This window comes from Globicephala melas, chromosome 2 (assembly GCF_963455315.2).
Source record: "Globicephala melas chromosome 2, mGloMel1.2, whole genome shotgun sequence".
In the NCBI taxonomy this organism is placed as follows: domain Eukaryota; kingdom Metazoa; phylum Chordata; class Mammalia; order Artiodactyla; family Delphinidae; genus Globicephala; species Globicephala melas.
In genome coordinates this window covers 24,512,432-24,526,319 of record NC_083315.2, presented here as the reverse complement: position 1 = coordinate 24,526,319, position 13,888 = coordinate 24,512,432, and the positions used below count along the sequence as shown (strand labels likewise).

The 13,888-nt window shown below is 45.6% G+C and overlaps 1 protein-coding gene across 2 annotated transcripts in view; it reads right to left on the bottom strand.

Annotated features, from left to right (window-relative positions):
- PRKCQ (protein kinase C theta) overlaps positions 1 to 12,066 on the bottom strand; it is a 159,280-nt gene extending 147,214 nt beyond the window's left edge. For both annotated transcript variants that reach the window (XM_070044841.1, XM_070044842.1), the window contains exon 1: positions 11,926 to 12,066. The gene's annotated coding sequence lies outside the window, so the exon portion shown is untranslated. The remainder of the gene's footprint in view (positions 1 to 11,925) is intronic.
- Between the last annotated feature and the right edge of the window lie 1,822 nt (positions 12,067 to 13,888).

Below are 13,888 nucleotides of genomic sequence, written 5' to 3'. Positions count from 1 at the left end.
CTTCTTCCTTTCATTTCAACTGAAATAATAAAATTCAAATATGATGTTATGTGATGACATTTCTCACTACCAGCTCCGCCTGTGGGAAACTGTTAACGGATAACTTTGCCTTCATTAATTTCTAAAATTATGTGCTAGTTTATGCTTGGCAATATTGGCAATTTGGGGTCAAGTAAGTTGCATTTTATTTTAATAAGTAATGCAAAGCCTTTCCTACTGCTCACGTGGCTTTCTTTCCTAAAGCACTTTTCATCAAAGTTCCCAAGTGCACTATAAATAATAACAAATCTCAATGCCCAGGAACTAGGAAAGAATCCCTGTTGTCAAATCCTTCGTTTTATTGGAATGGAGGAAGGTTAAGGTATTTTGTGCTGAACCTTTGGCAAATATTCAGGCTGCCCCTGCTCCAGAACTTGGAATTATGCAATTTATTTCTCCCTGAATTATTTCAACATTAAAAGGAGTTTTACAAAACTATCTAGGACTGGCTCAGCTGCATGTAAGAATTATTCTGATGAAAGAGTTTATTTATGGCTACTGTGAATATCACTCCATCTGTACAGCCTAAATATGTCCTTAAAAATGCATGCTAATTTATTTTTCTTTTCCAATGACTGATGCAGAAGAATGAAGAGAGTTCCCATTCTGAGAGGGGAGAAGATGCTATTCACCACGATCCTATCTTCCAGAAACAAAGTCCACTGAGGAAATCAAGTTGTTCTTTTTGGAGAAGCGGCATTTTGAGAAAACCTGGTTGTTATTAGATTTCTTGTGCCACTGTCATCACTGACACAGTAGAAGAAAAAAATGTGTTATCATGTGAAGTTTTAATTTGCAAAATCTAAATGACAGTGGAATGATTTCAGTGTTTGGGTGACTGCACTCCCATTTACTGGCGAAGGGTTACGCTACTGGTTATATTCTCTGTTCTGCACCTGTGCTTACGAGCGGGCTAACTACAGACTGGGAGCCATGAAATGTATCCACTACTGCGCCACACCAGGTGCCTGGGTGAAATCCCGGTGTGACTAGAATGTGTAGATATCAAAAGAACCCCCGCCTCTCAAACAGCTGCAAAATATTAGGACCAAGAGGGATCCTACAGACTCCTCATCCGACTCACTCGTCTTATGGTCAATACGACAAAGCAGGAATGAGAACGTGGGTCTCCTCGCCCCTATTTCTGTGACCTTTCCATCTGCCTTCACTGTTAGATGGCTTGGGAAGACTGGCGAGGCCATGGAAAAGCTGGACAAAGGCAGGGGGAAGGATGCCCCAAGATCCTATAGCCTCTCTCCAGTCTCTGCTACTGAAAAAGACAATCTAATCTGGATTAATACCCTTGGGTGCCAACTCCCGTATGTCTTCATTTATTGCAAGAGAAATAAATGAAGCAAGGAAAGCAAGGTGGAGGGACTGGCACAATGGAACTGGGCAGGGGAGGGGAGGAAGGCAACAGGTGACAGGGTATAGAGTCTGGCCAAACAGACGTCAATGCGCCAAACTGTAACGACGTACTTGGCCCTATGCACCACTTCTGAGCCAGACCCTTAACATTCACCTTAAGCAGACAGGCCAACATTGCAGTGCTTAGGGCTCTTAGCACTAATGATTAGGCCCTGAAAAATGTGACATTCAAAGTCAGAATCCTTCTTGTTAGCGATGAGAGAAAAATAAAATCTATTCCCAGACTAGGAGAGGCTTCATGACTTCCGCAAATCAAAATGCGGTCTGAGCTCTGTGCCGAGAGTTTAAGAAAGAGAAGGAAATAGAAGACCTGGAATAGGTGAGCTTCCTCAGGAAATACTAATTGAATTCGAATATCATTGTTGAGCTCTGCTTATGAGCTAGACAGAATCTCAAGTCCCCAGAGACATGAGGAAGCATAAGAGGGAGGGTAACACGTTACAAGCTACACAGAAAAGGTACAACACACAAAGACACTTGCTTGGGTGACTGCTAAAGGGACTCTGGTTGAGAAGAGGCTCCATGAACACGGTGAGGAATGCACTTGGGGGGCCACCTGATTTTCTTATTTCCCAAAGGAAAGCAGGATACATGGGATGGAGAAACCATTAGGCTCTGGAAGGAAGGGGTGCTGAGTCTCACACAGGGAGAAATGTCTCCCTTGTTCTGCAGTCAAAGATGAGCATAACTCTTTGGTTGCCCTTGTGTGATTCCCCCACCCACCCCCGGGGGGGGGGGAATGTCACAGTGGAACTCACAGAGCTTTTCCCCTGAAACATGATGGCATTCACACAGCAAGTATACTACAAACTGCCTCTGAAATCCCACTGGGGTGACACAGGCTTTTGAGGTTAAAACCCTAAGCTCCAGTTTTAACATTGTTTTAGCTGTGCCTTACTTGCCATTAGAAGCCCAGGCTGGTGCTCGTTTTATTACTGCTGGGATTTATCTTTAATCTTCTTTAAATATTATGTTATTTTCCTCCGCTGGTTCCATATTTCTGGTTACACTTTCAGTGAGTCTCCTAAATTATTACTCTTTAAGCTATTTTTCTTTGAATACTCTCAATTATTCAATCTTTGGCATGCCTTTATTGTCCTAATTCTCAAATTTAGTCTTTTACTTTTTACCTTAATGAAGTGTAAGATCATGATGATTTTGTTCTGAAGAATCCTTAAAATCTTTTATCGTTTCATTAAATTTTTGAACCTTTTACCCTTTGATAATTTCTTTTTATTAAAATAATTTTGCGTTTGCTGTATATTTGCATTTAATGTTTACCTACTGCCTCAACCTTGTAGGATATTTCAGAATATTTCAATATTACTTTTTATTTCCTGATCATTCCTAATCTTTTTGCCTTTTATTATTGGCATCTCCCAGCAAAGTGAGAAACTATGAGGATGACAGAGGGAGAAAATCATACCACAGAGATGGGGAGATGGAGTTTTTCCCTTGTAGCAAGATGCGTTTTCCCTTTTTTTTTTGCGTCTTCCCATTTTTAAATGTTTCCCATCACCTTCAACTCTGACTCTGTGGTAGAATGTATCTAGATAATTCCAGAGACCCACAGGCAAAAACTGCTGAAGATGATAATGATTCTATTTGTGTAGACATTTAAACTACTAGATTGGAATTAGCACACAGCCCCTTAGACAATAAAGGTTCTAAAATGTTTGGCTCATTTATTTATTCCACTAATATTTATTGAGCACCTACGATGCATCAGAAACAGTGCTAGATACCAGGGATTCAATCAAGAATAAGAGAATGTGCCTTCTGCCCTCAGAGAGTTTACAATCTATTTGGAACATCTAAAGGTAAAGAAACCAGTATATGCTAAGTGCCGTGCCAGCTAACGTGTACTGACTGGTTGCCACACATGGGGCTAAGTGCTGTATATAGATGATCTCGTACATGCTTTAAGGACATGTGGGAGGAAACAACATCCTAATTTGGAGGAAGAGTTTTCCAGAGGAAAACTATCTAAGTGAGGCACTGAAAATGTAGAGAATAGCCAAAGGAAGGAGGGATTAGAGGTAGGGCAGAAATTTCCATGAGGCAGTAGGATGCACAGAACCACTACGGAACCCAAAGAGGCTTGGACTTGGAGGAAAGTGATGTGTGTGGTGCTGGAGAGATGAGGCTGGAGAGGACGGGGGAGTGCAGACCAACTAGAACCTTCTAATTCATGTTACAGGGTCCAGCTTTCATTCCAAGTACACTGGGTAGCCACTGGAGAGTTTAAAGCAAGGAGTGACAAGCTCAGATCTGGGTTCTAGAAGGATCCTCCCAGCTGCAGCACGGAGGACAGTCCACAGTAACAGAGACCAGTGAGGAGGTTCTGGCAGTGATCCAGAAGAGAAATGGTGTGACCTGCAAATAGCGTGGGGGCTGGAGAAGGCGGATGGAGTAAAAAGATAAGCAGGGGGTGCAGGTAACAGAACTTGGTTTGGGCTGAGCTGCGGGGGTGACGAGTCACGGAAGACATCCAGGTTTCTGCTTGTGCAAGGACAGCTGATGCCAGCACCAGACACAGAAAAGAACGGGAGGCGGGTCTGTGGAAAGAGAAAGGGGAAGACGACACCTGCAGTTTGGGGCATGGGGTGCTGGATGTGCCCGTCAAGCAGCAGCAAAAGAGGACTCTGGATAGGTCATGGATGGGCAGTGGTCAGCCAGGAGGTGGCTGTTAAGGTCAGTGAGCGGTGAGGTTACCCATGGGGTGAGAACACTGAGGAACATCAACCTTCCAGGGGACAGAAAGGAGAGCAGTAGCTTGAAAAGCACAAGAGAGGAAGGAAGGAGAACGGGAAGGGGGGATGGGAGGAAGACGTTGCTCAGAGAATCCAGAGGTGCTCAGTAGCTGTCTGCCACAGAGAAGTCAAGGAAGACGGGAGAGGAATTATAGCAAGAATCAGCAAAAGGGAACAGGAGTGGGATCCATTCCCAGAGGCAATGCCAGATGTCTGTGGCCAAGACACGGAGGGAGAACACAGAGCAGCAGGTGCAGAGGACAATTTAAGGAGTCTGGCTGTGAAGAGGAGGAAAGAGAGAAGTAGCTGGAGGGAGGCACAGAAGGATGGCCTTTTTCTTCAAAGAAGGGAGGGATTTCAGCATGTCTGTACAGTGAGAATGGGGCCAGGCATGAGGGAGGGAAGGAAAATACAGGTGCAAGAGGACATAATCAAGAGAATGAGATTCTCAAGGAGGAAGAATGGATTCCAGAGCTTCAATGGAGGATGAACATTAGACAGATGAGGCTTTTTTTCTTTTTTCTTCATTGTAAAAGACGGGAAGGATGGGAGGGTGGATCCAGACAGAGTTGGGCTTGTAGCCCTGTGATCTCAGGGTAAGGTGGTTTTCATCAGGAAAACTTCCATTTTCTCAGCGAAGCAGGCTGAGGGGGTGACGGTGGCAGGAGACGGTCTGAAATAGCTGCTTTAGAGAGTTGACCAGGCAAAGTCTGAAAGCCTGGCAGGTGCTGGAGATCATGGAATCACGCACCAGGAATTTGCATAATTGCATCACTTTGTCCAGTAGAAACTCATTAGCCTCTGGATACACACTGCGAAAAGGAGACAGTGGGACTCAGCTATGGCCCCAGGGATCCCAGCTTTAGAAAGGAAAGCGCGGCGCCTCACATGGCTCCACGGAGGCTGCTTCGCCCAGCGGCAGGGAGAAAGCTTCAGGGGGGAGGAAAGAGTGGCCCTTTTCATCTTTGTCAACAGCCCTGGTCTGTTTAATCAATACTACTTCTTCCTATGTGACTTAGTTCCTTAAGAAGCAGATGGGGTATATCCCAAAGTCCATATTCCTCTTAACTAACGTGGAATCTGGTTATAACACATTCCCTGAGAAGATGTCTTCAAATTGCGGGAATACAATCTATGGAGGCCTGAAAGCAAGATTAAATTGTGAGCCAAGAGATCAGGGTTCACAGCTAGTCATTTGTCAGGTAACCCTCGGTCAAGTTTCTTAAGCTCTGCAAGCCTCAGCGTCTCCTCTGTAAACTGCAGATGCCACCCAATGAGCAGTACCGTAGGAGTAGATAATTCCATGTATCCAGGCACCTGCATGGTGATCGCCCAACTAATGTCACTTTCTCCTGCCCTCCCTCCAGGCCTGCGCCTGTGTGATTCTATAACTTAAAAGGAACATTATAGAAAACTAAATGTCATGGGTCTATCATTTTCAAGCTTTTGGGTAAGACCCATGTCCCAAACTCCAGGACCCAAACTTTCATGAATTACTCTTGCTACACGAAATGCCTGCTGGTCTTTTCTGTTCCATTCGACTTCATATTTAAAGATATGCTTGTTCCAACACAGTAAGTTAACTTCATAATCCAATAATGGATTGTGTCTTGCAGTTTAAAAAACACTGGGTGAGAGGCCTGTTTTTCTATCACTGAAAACATTCACGGACCACAGAACGGAAAATGCTGAAGACTACTGCTCTAAAAGCGCCGCACACGCAGCTGACGTGAATTTCTCCCCAAACTGAAAGAAAGGTCAGCTGACTTTCATGAAAGACTTGGCTTCTTGCTCACCTGGGCTGAGAAGAGTTGTCTTATCTGACCATGAACTCACAGCACTTGGCTTGCTTTGGAAACTCCCCCGTATCTTGGCAACACTCTACTTGCTACATGCTTATTTTAGCATCTACTCAGTGTGAACTGAGTAGAGGGCTGAGACGGGAAAGAGGGTAAGATAGCCAAGGGCATCTAAGGGTCTGCTCTTTGTACTTTCAACTAAAGAGTGTAGTTGATGCCAGTAGCACACTTTGAGGGGGAACTCTGGGCTCAGCCCCTCTACTCACTCACCAGCTGTGCTCAAACCAGACTGTCTTCCTTTCCCTCACTAGGATGTCATGCTCCCAGCAATCCTAAAATGCCATTCCCACCTTCCAGAACATCCTCATCTACCCCTCAGGTCTCAGCTGAGCCGTTGCTTTCTCTGGGACGTCTTCTCAGACACCCCAGATCTAGTGCTCCCATGACACCACGTATGTCCCTAGTACAGCGCTTACACACTCATTCTGCACTCATTTACTCACTACGTGCCAGCACTACTGTAGGAGCTGGGAATACGGCTACAGACAAACGCCAGCCCTCAGGGAGTTTATACTCTAGAGAAAGAAACAGACAAACTACACATATAACGTTGTCATATAAACTGACATATGACAATACAAATATTGGGCTGGCCAAAAAAGTTCATTGGGTTTTTCCATAAGACGTTATAAAAAAAAACCCAAATGAACTCTTTGGCCAACCCAATACATGATGAAAGCATCACACTTATAATTTCCCCTTCATCTGTCTGCATCTCCGCCCCGGGTGGGTTACACAGCACAGCGTGCGGCTCTGCGCCTCCCAACAACAGCTTGACGGATGAAACCACAGCCATCAACTTTTTGGTTCTCTCCACTGTCCTAAGAATTTGTCCTGGGCTTCCCTGGTGGCGCAGTGGTTGAGAGTCCGCCTGCCGATGCAGGGGACACGGGTTCGTGCCCCGGTCCGGTCCAGGAGGATCCCACATGCCGCGGAGCGGCTGGGCCCGTGAGCCATGGCCGCTGAGCCTGCGCGTCCGGAGCCTGTGCTCCGCAACGGGAGAGGCCACGACAGTGAGAGGCCCGCGCATCGCAAAAAAAAAAAAAAAAAAAAGAATTTGTCTTGTTTTGGTCACATATAAGAGATAACTCAACCTTTACCTAATCTTCTGCAAAGGGTCTGTTCTGAACATTTAGTGTCATTAATACTAACGCCACGCTTACTTGATTCTCAACAACTATTCACTGCTAAACCACGAGGTCCTTCACATAAGCAGGGGCAGCCCTCCCTACAGAGACGCGGTGTTTACCTGTCAGGAGCCCTCCTGCCCATGGGTTCCCTAGTCCTCCAGGAGGTGCTGGAGTAATAAGTCCTCCAGTTATTCTTCGCTAGAAAAAGGGACATAAACACAAGGTGAGATAGGTAAAAACTAATTCAGGAGCAGCATCGGCCCAGAGAACCCGCACGTCGGGCACCAAATGATTTGGTAAAAAGCTAACTGGTTAATTGGTTAACCTCACACCCATTAGGATGCCAACTGTCAAAAAACAGAAAATAATGGGTGTCGAGTATTGCAGAGGACGGGAGACGCTGACACCCTCGTGTGCTGTTGGTGGGAGCGTAACATGGTGCAGCCGCCACAGAAAACAGTGTGATGGCTCCTCAAAAAACTAAACCCGAAATTATCATCTAATCCAGCAATTCCACTTCTGGGTATACAGCCAAAAGAATCTAAAGCAGAAATTTGAAGAGATACACCCATATTCACAGCAGCACTACTCGTAAGCCAAAATGTGGAAGCAGCCCAAGCGTCCATGAACAGATGAATGGATAAACAAAATGTGGTGGATACATACAATGGAATCTTCTTCAGCCTTAAAAAAGGAAGGAAATTCTAACACGGGGCTACAACACAGACGAACCTGAAGGACATTAAGCTAAGTGAAATAAGCAATTCACAAAAAGACAAATACTGTCTGATTCCATTTATATGAGGTCCCTAGAGTAATCAAATTCAGAGACAGAAAGTAGAAGGGAGGTTTTAAGGGGCTGTTGGAAGGGATGGATGGGGAGTTATTGTTTAATGGGTACATAGTTTCAGTTTTGCAAGATGAAAGAGCTCTGTAGATGGACAGTGGTGGTAGTTGCATGACAACGTGAATGTACTTAATGCCGCTGAACTGCACATTTAAAAATGAGGAAGATGGGAAATTTTGCTACGTGTATTTTATCACAATTTAAAATATTTAATTGGTAGGTCGTCTAGCTCTGTGGTTTATGGCAATGCTTGGTGATCACACACACCTGACTCTAACAGTTACCAGCTGGAAGAGCTGGGCAAGCGACTCAACCTCCCTGAGCCTCCGTTTCCCCATCTGCAGAATTCGGATGGTGATGGTGGTGGTGATGGTGATATCAAATTTATATAAGCTTCGCGAAGATTAAACATTACAGACAGTAATGTCTGTCAAATACAAATAAAACTGAGTATAATGTCTGGCACATAAATGATAAATAATAATACATCAATAAAACCATGCCTTATTGCTTTTATTGGCTCTGATTACCATCAATATTAGCTTAATTCAAAAGTTAACATCATAATTTTTTAAAAAAATGATATAAATGAACTCACTTATGAAACAGACTCACAGATTTTGAAAACAAACCTATGGTTACCAAAGGGGAAACGTGTGTGGAAGGGGGATAAATTAGGAGCTTGGGATTAACATACACACACTACTAAATAGAAAATAGAAAACCAACAAGGACCTACTGTATAGCGCAGGGAACTCTACTCAATATTCTGTAATAATCTATATGGGGAAAGAATCCGAAAAAGGATATATGTGTATGTATAGCTGAACCACTTTTGCTGTACACCTGAAACTAACATTGTAAATCAACTACGCTCCAATAAAACTGAAAAAACAAAAGTTAACATCAATCTGTAGAAGTACGTGCTGCCAGAGTGAGTGGCTTTGAATATCCGCTAATTTAATCCCAGAGCAGAAATCTATGATTGCAGGCTTAGGATGTGCTATTCCTAATTTCAGAAACCTCTGGTTCTCATTTTGCACCAAGGATATCTTTAGATGACAGAGCAATGTGTCTAAGTGCTTGACAGGTTAAAATAATGAAAGATGTTTCCATTATTGCAAGGAAACACCTTATATCTTTTTTGCCTCGACATGTTTTCCTATGAGTTTCTCCTAATTTCTGCCTTAACAGTTAAAATACATATTAGAAAGCAAACCTGAATGATTTGCTGCTTGAAAACGAGACACTTAACGTTTTAAAATAGACAGAAACAGAAAGAATGAGTTTAATGCTATGTCATGTCACCACAAGACTAATTTCCCTACTTTTTAATTACAATCTGATTTTGGGCAACAAAATTACGTAAATATGAAACCACATTATACATCGGTATTCTCTGGGACTTACAACCATTTTTTATTTTTATGAAATGATTTGTGAAAATTACTTGAAAAACAGATAAAAGATTGAACCCTCTAAAATGGAAGCCACCTGAAATCAAAAATACCCTTAACAGTCACATTTGATTACTATATCAGCAATACTTTCAAAGGCCAACAACATAATCAGTAACTCTAAAACATGAAATGCACTAAGAACAGGAAGTACTAATTCCAATTCCTATTTTAAAGGAAGGCAAATGTCCTATCATCAAATTCTGCATTATAAGGAGATCTGTGGAGCTTTACTCCTGAATCTCCTGGTAGATTTCTACCAGAAGCCCACACTCTCAAAAGAAAATCCTGAACCCAGTCCACATGGAATTTTAGATAAAACACCAAATTCATGACACAAAAGAATTTCGTCTTTTCCACAGAAGAGAGACAATATATTACAATGGCATGAGGGACCTTTATAGAAATGGCAAAGACAAATGGGCTATTCGAGGGAGCCTCCAGGACCTGCTGTGAACAAGAGAAATCTCATCTCGGTGTTGAGATTTGAAGAAGGACCACAGTGTGACTTACTGAACAATATCCCTGCATACCCGAAAGACAAGTGACACAAAAGAAAGTTCCAGTGTTGACCTATGTATCTTCCAAACAGACTCAATAGGGAGTGTCTGTTGCAGGGAGGAGGGTCTGGGAGAAGGAAAGCAGCTCAAGCTCGTCTGAGAGCCACCTGCCATTCTGAGCAACCATCACACAAGACAGTGGCGGAAGCGAACAAGTGATAAGGCGGAGGAGGTGACAAGAGTCCTCCCTGGAAGTTTACATTTTAAAAGTTTACAAGAAAAATCACAGGGGCTGAAACAAAGGCTGGTGATGCCGACAGGTTACTCTTGAAATCAGAGAGGAAAGTTATGGGGGGGAACCCCCCAAAAAAACAACTTAATTTTGACTTAATTTTGACTTAATTGCTAACTTGGAGGAGTTCCACAGCTGGGGCTTTGAAGGTTTTAGAAGCTCTTCCCATGTTGCCTCTTTAAATATATATACAGTTCAATCAGCACAAGACTAACCAGATCAGTCTGTGGCAGACACCTGCCTCAAACAATGGCACTGATCTCCGAGGGATTTCAAACAGCTGTGCATAAACTTCAAAAGTAATTTGCAACCAAATTAGTAAATGTCACCCTCCTTCCCACCAGACACAGCATTTTTTAAAAGACATTAAGTATCCGCGGTGAGACAGCCATTTTACAAGAGTTAACAAAGATAAGTTATGGGGGAAATGAAGATGGTGATTCACAAGTTTGGGTGTGGGGTAGGAGTTGGGGGGGGACCTTACGAACAGGGCTTGTCTATCAAGTATCCCCAACAGGAAAGGACGGTGGTGATCACAGCTTCTAGAGAACAATGTAAGGAGAGCAACAACCAGACTCGTGTTCAGAAAGGGCAGGGCACCTGCAGGACCCGCACGTTACCGCTACCTAGGGATGGATCATCCTTGGTCTGGGTCATTCTCTCCACGGACACAGAGCGGTGTCCTCTCCTTCTTCTCCCCGTGTCACCACCTCCTTCCTTGTCAGCTTGGTCCATCACGGAATCATCTTTTCTTAGCACCACTCTGATCAGGACAACCCCGAAGGACGAGGCAGCTCAGCAGTGCTGATCCTGCAGAAATCCCAGCATCTCCCAGGTGAGGCCGCCTCGGGCCTCTCTTCATTGACCCCGTGGGGAGTGCCGAGCCGTTAGCATGAAAGGTCCATTTCACACTGATAACTGGGGCCCTTAAAAACCCAATAAAATAAAGACACTGACTCTACTTTCTTAACGTGTGGCCCTCAAAGCTGAAAAACATTCTTACCAAGGTTACAGGATTGAGCACCAGGAAAAAAACCGCTCTCACCCACAATTACGGCATGAAGCACCCCCTTTTTTTTCTTTATATCTATCAAAACCCGCCTCGCCCCGACGACGGCCCCTGGAAACAAACCAAGTTTGTTTAGAAGCGAGTGTTAGCAGCCCTATCCGATCCTCTAACAAATGCCAAGAAAACTGGTTATTTTCCTCTGCGGACAGGTTGCCACTGCATCAAACACCTTTCCTTCCCAATACGTGCCGAGAACACAAAACTTTCCGCCGCCCTCCTCCCTCCTCCCTCCCTCCCACCCAAGCCGTTCGTTCAGGTGAGAGAAAACCCCAGAAGCAAGAGGAGGCGGCCCGGCTCCTTCCCCAGTGGCCTCCGCCCGGCCAAGGTCCGCGCATCCCGGGCACCCCGCGCGCGAGAAACCACGGAAACTAGACCCAAAGTTTGCGGCTCGAGTGGCCGTTTCCGAGTTCGCCATCAGCCTACTCGCCCCTTCCTGGACCGGCTGGGAGCCAGAGCCCGAGCTGGGTGGCCACCCCCCGCCACTCGCAGGGCGCACGGCCCCGGCCCCGCGGCTCCTGCCCTCCCGGTCGGCGCCCGGCGCAGGGACCTACCTGCGGGCGACAGCGGCCCGAGCTCGCGGCTGGGCGGCGGCGGTGGCTGCGCGGGAGCGGGGTGCCGGCGCGGTGGGTGCGCCCGCGGGCGGCGCCGGCCAGAGGGCGCTAGTCACCCCGCGGCCCCACCGCCGAGCCTGCTCCCCCGACACCCTCCCCGGAGTCGCGGCCCGCGCACCACCCGCCGCGCGCAGCTCTCCTCTAGGGCCCGCCCAGCGCTCCTCCCCGCGCTTCCGCTCGCGGCGGCTTCGGCCCTGAGACCAGGACCCATCCCCGCGCTGGGGATACTGAGCCAGGCGCCGCGCGCGGGCAGAGGGGCCCCGAGTCCACGTGACTCTCCATCCAACCAAACCGAAAAGCAAAACGAGCCTTCCCACGGGAAGGCTCGAGGTCATTAGGTAAAATGAACTTCAGCTGTTTTGCCAGCTTTTTCCACTAGAAAGGACTAGAACCCTGTTCTTTTAAAACGACCCACCTGAGAAGGATTTGGTGCCGTTCTGTCCGCTAGATAATCTTTCCTTGGTTGTGGCCTACCTCTGACTGTTCCTGCTCAGTCGTTTTATATATCATTTCCAAGTTGCATTGCTTTGAACTTGACAGCCCTTGAAGCTGCAGTGCAATGTCTTATCAGTGCATTTGTCATTGGAAGATTTTACGCCTGGTTTAGTGGTACTGATGATCGTGATGAGGATAGTTGGGGTGCTTTTTCCTGTGCTCTGTAGAATTAACTTTTCATTCAGGTTAGAAAATCTATATACTGGTTACCAGTACTGCAGGGCCGTTCCCTCTCAATTAGGCCACGAAATGATTAAAATGTACTTGCTGTAGGCTTTTGTTGCTATAATATACTAAGCCCAGGTTAGTTTAAGAAATAAAACAATAGTCCTTTGTTTTGTCTTTTTTTTTCTTTTTTCTTTTTTTTTTTTTAAGAGAGGAAGATTAAAAATGTATGGAAGAGCCTAACCTTGGATCAGCGCGCTTCCGATCATGCAAGTATAGACCGTCAGCTGACTACAGCTCAGACTACAGCTAGTCCCAAACTTCTAAAGATGAAAAACTGAGGCCCAGGAGGGTTTACTGACTTAATTCACATAGCTGCCTTGTGGCAGGCCTGTGCTGGGAAGCCAGATATGCTGACTTTACCCCCTAATCTGTATAAATTCAGCAAAGCAAACGCACACACCTTTTACAGATAAAAATATATTCCCTGAAAAGTTTGCTGTCTCTCACACTTACCAATATGTAACAGCACTGCATGGACCCTGGGGCCAGGATCATCCAACAGAGAGGCTGCCACCTCTTGGAAGATAGTAGCCAGGAGGTGTGAGTGTGGACAGACATTGGCTGTGTGGGCTCACTGTGATGTCACCAGAGCCTGGCACACAGTAGGCGCCCATTGTATATATGCTATTGAGATTTGGTGGGAAGATGCATCTATGGCTGAGAACAAGGTGGCGGAGCTGGAGAAACGACCCCCACTGAGAGGCCCAGCTTCTCTCTGGGAAACCTCCTGGTTCAAGATGCCTTCCTCCTGGCTCTCCACAACCATCCTTAAGCAGAGCCTGTCACACGGAAGAGAGATGGCAGACTGCCAGAGGCTGCAGGGCCTGGGAGACAGCAAACCCACTCATTCCTCCTTGCTGGGGTTTTCAATGACTATTTGAGAAATGACTATTTGAGAAGGTTAAATATTAATCACATGTAGGGGCTCAAGGGAAAGTCATATGTCCTTTTAATTTAGTCAGTAGTCTGTGGCTTTTAAAAAGTTTCAAATGATGATGATGATGATCATATACTGAGTATCTACCAGTGGCTGTAATGAGCACTTTTCATTTTTTTAATTAGTTATTTTTGTGATGAGCACTTTTTTTTTTTTGCGGTACGCGGGCCTCTCACTGTTGTGGCCTCTCCCGTCACGGAGCACAGGCTCTGGACGCTCAGGCTCAGCGGCCATGGCTCACAG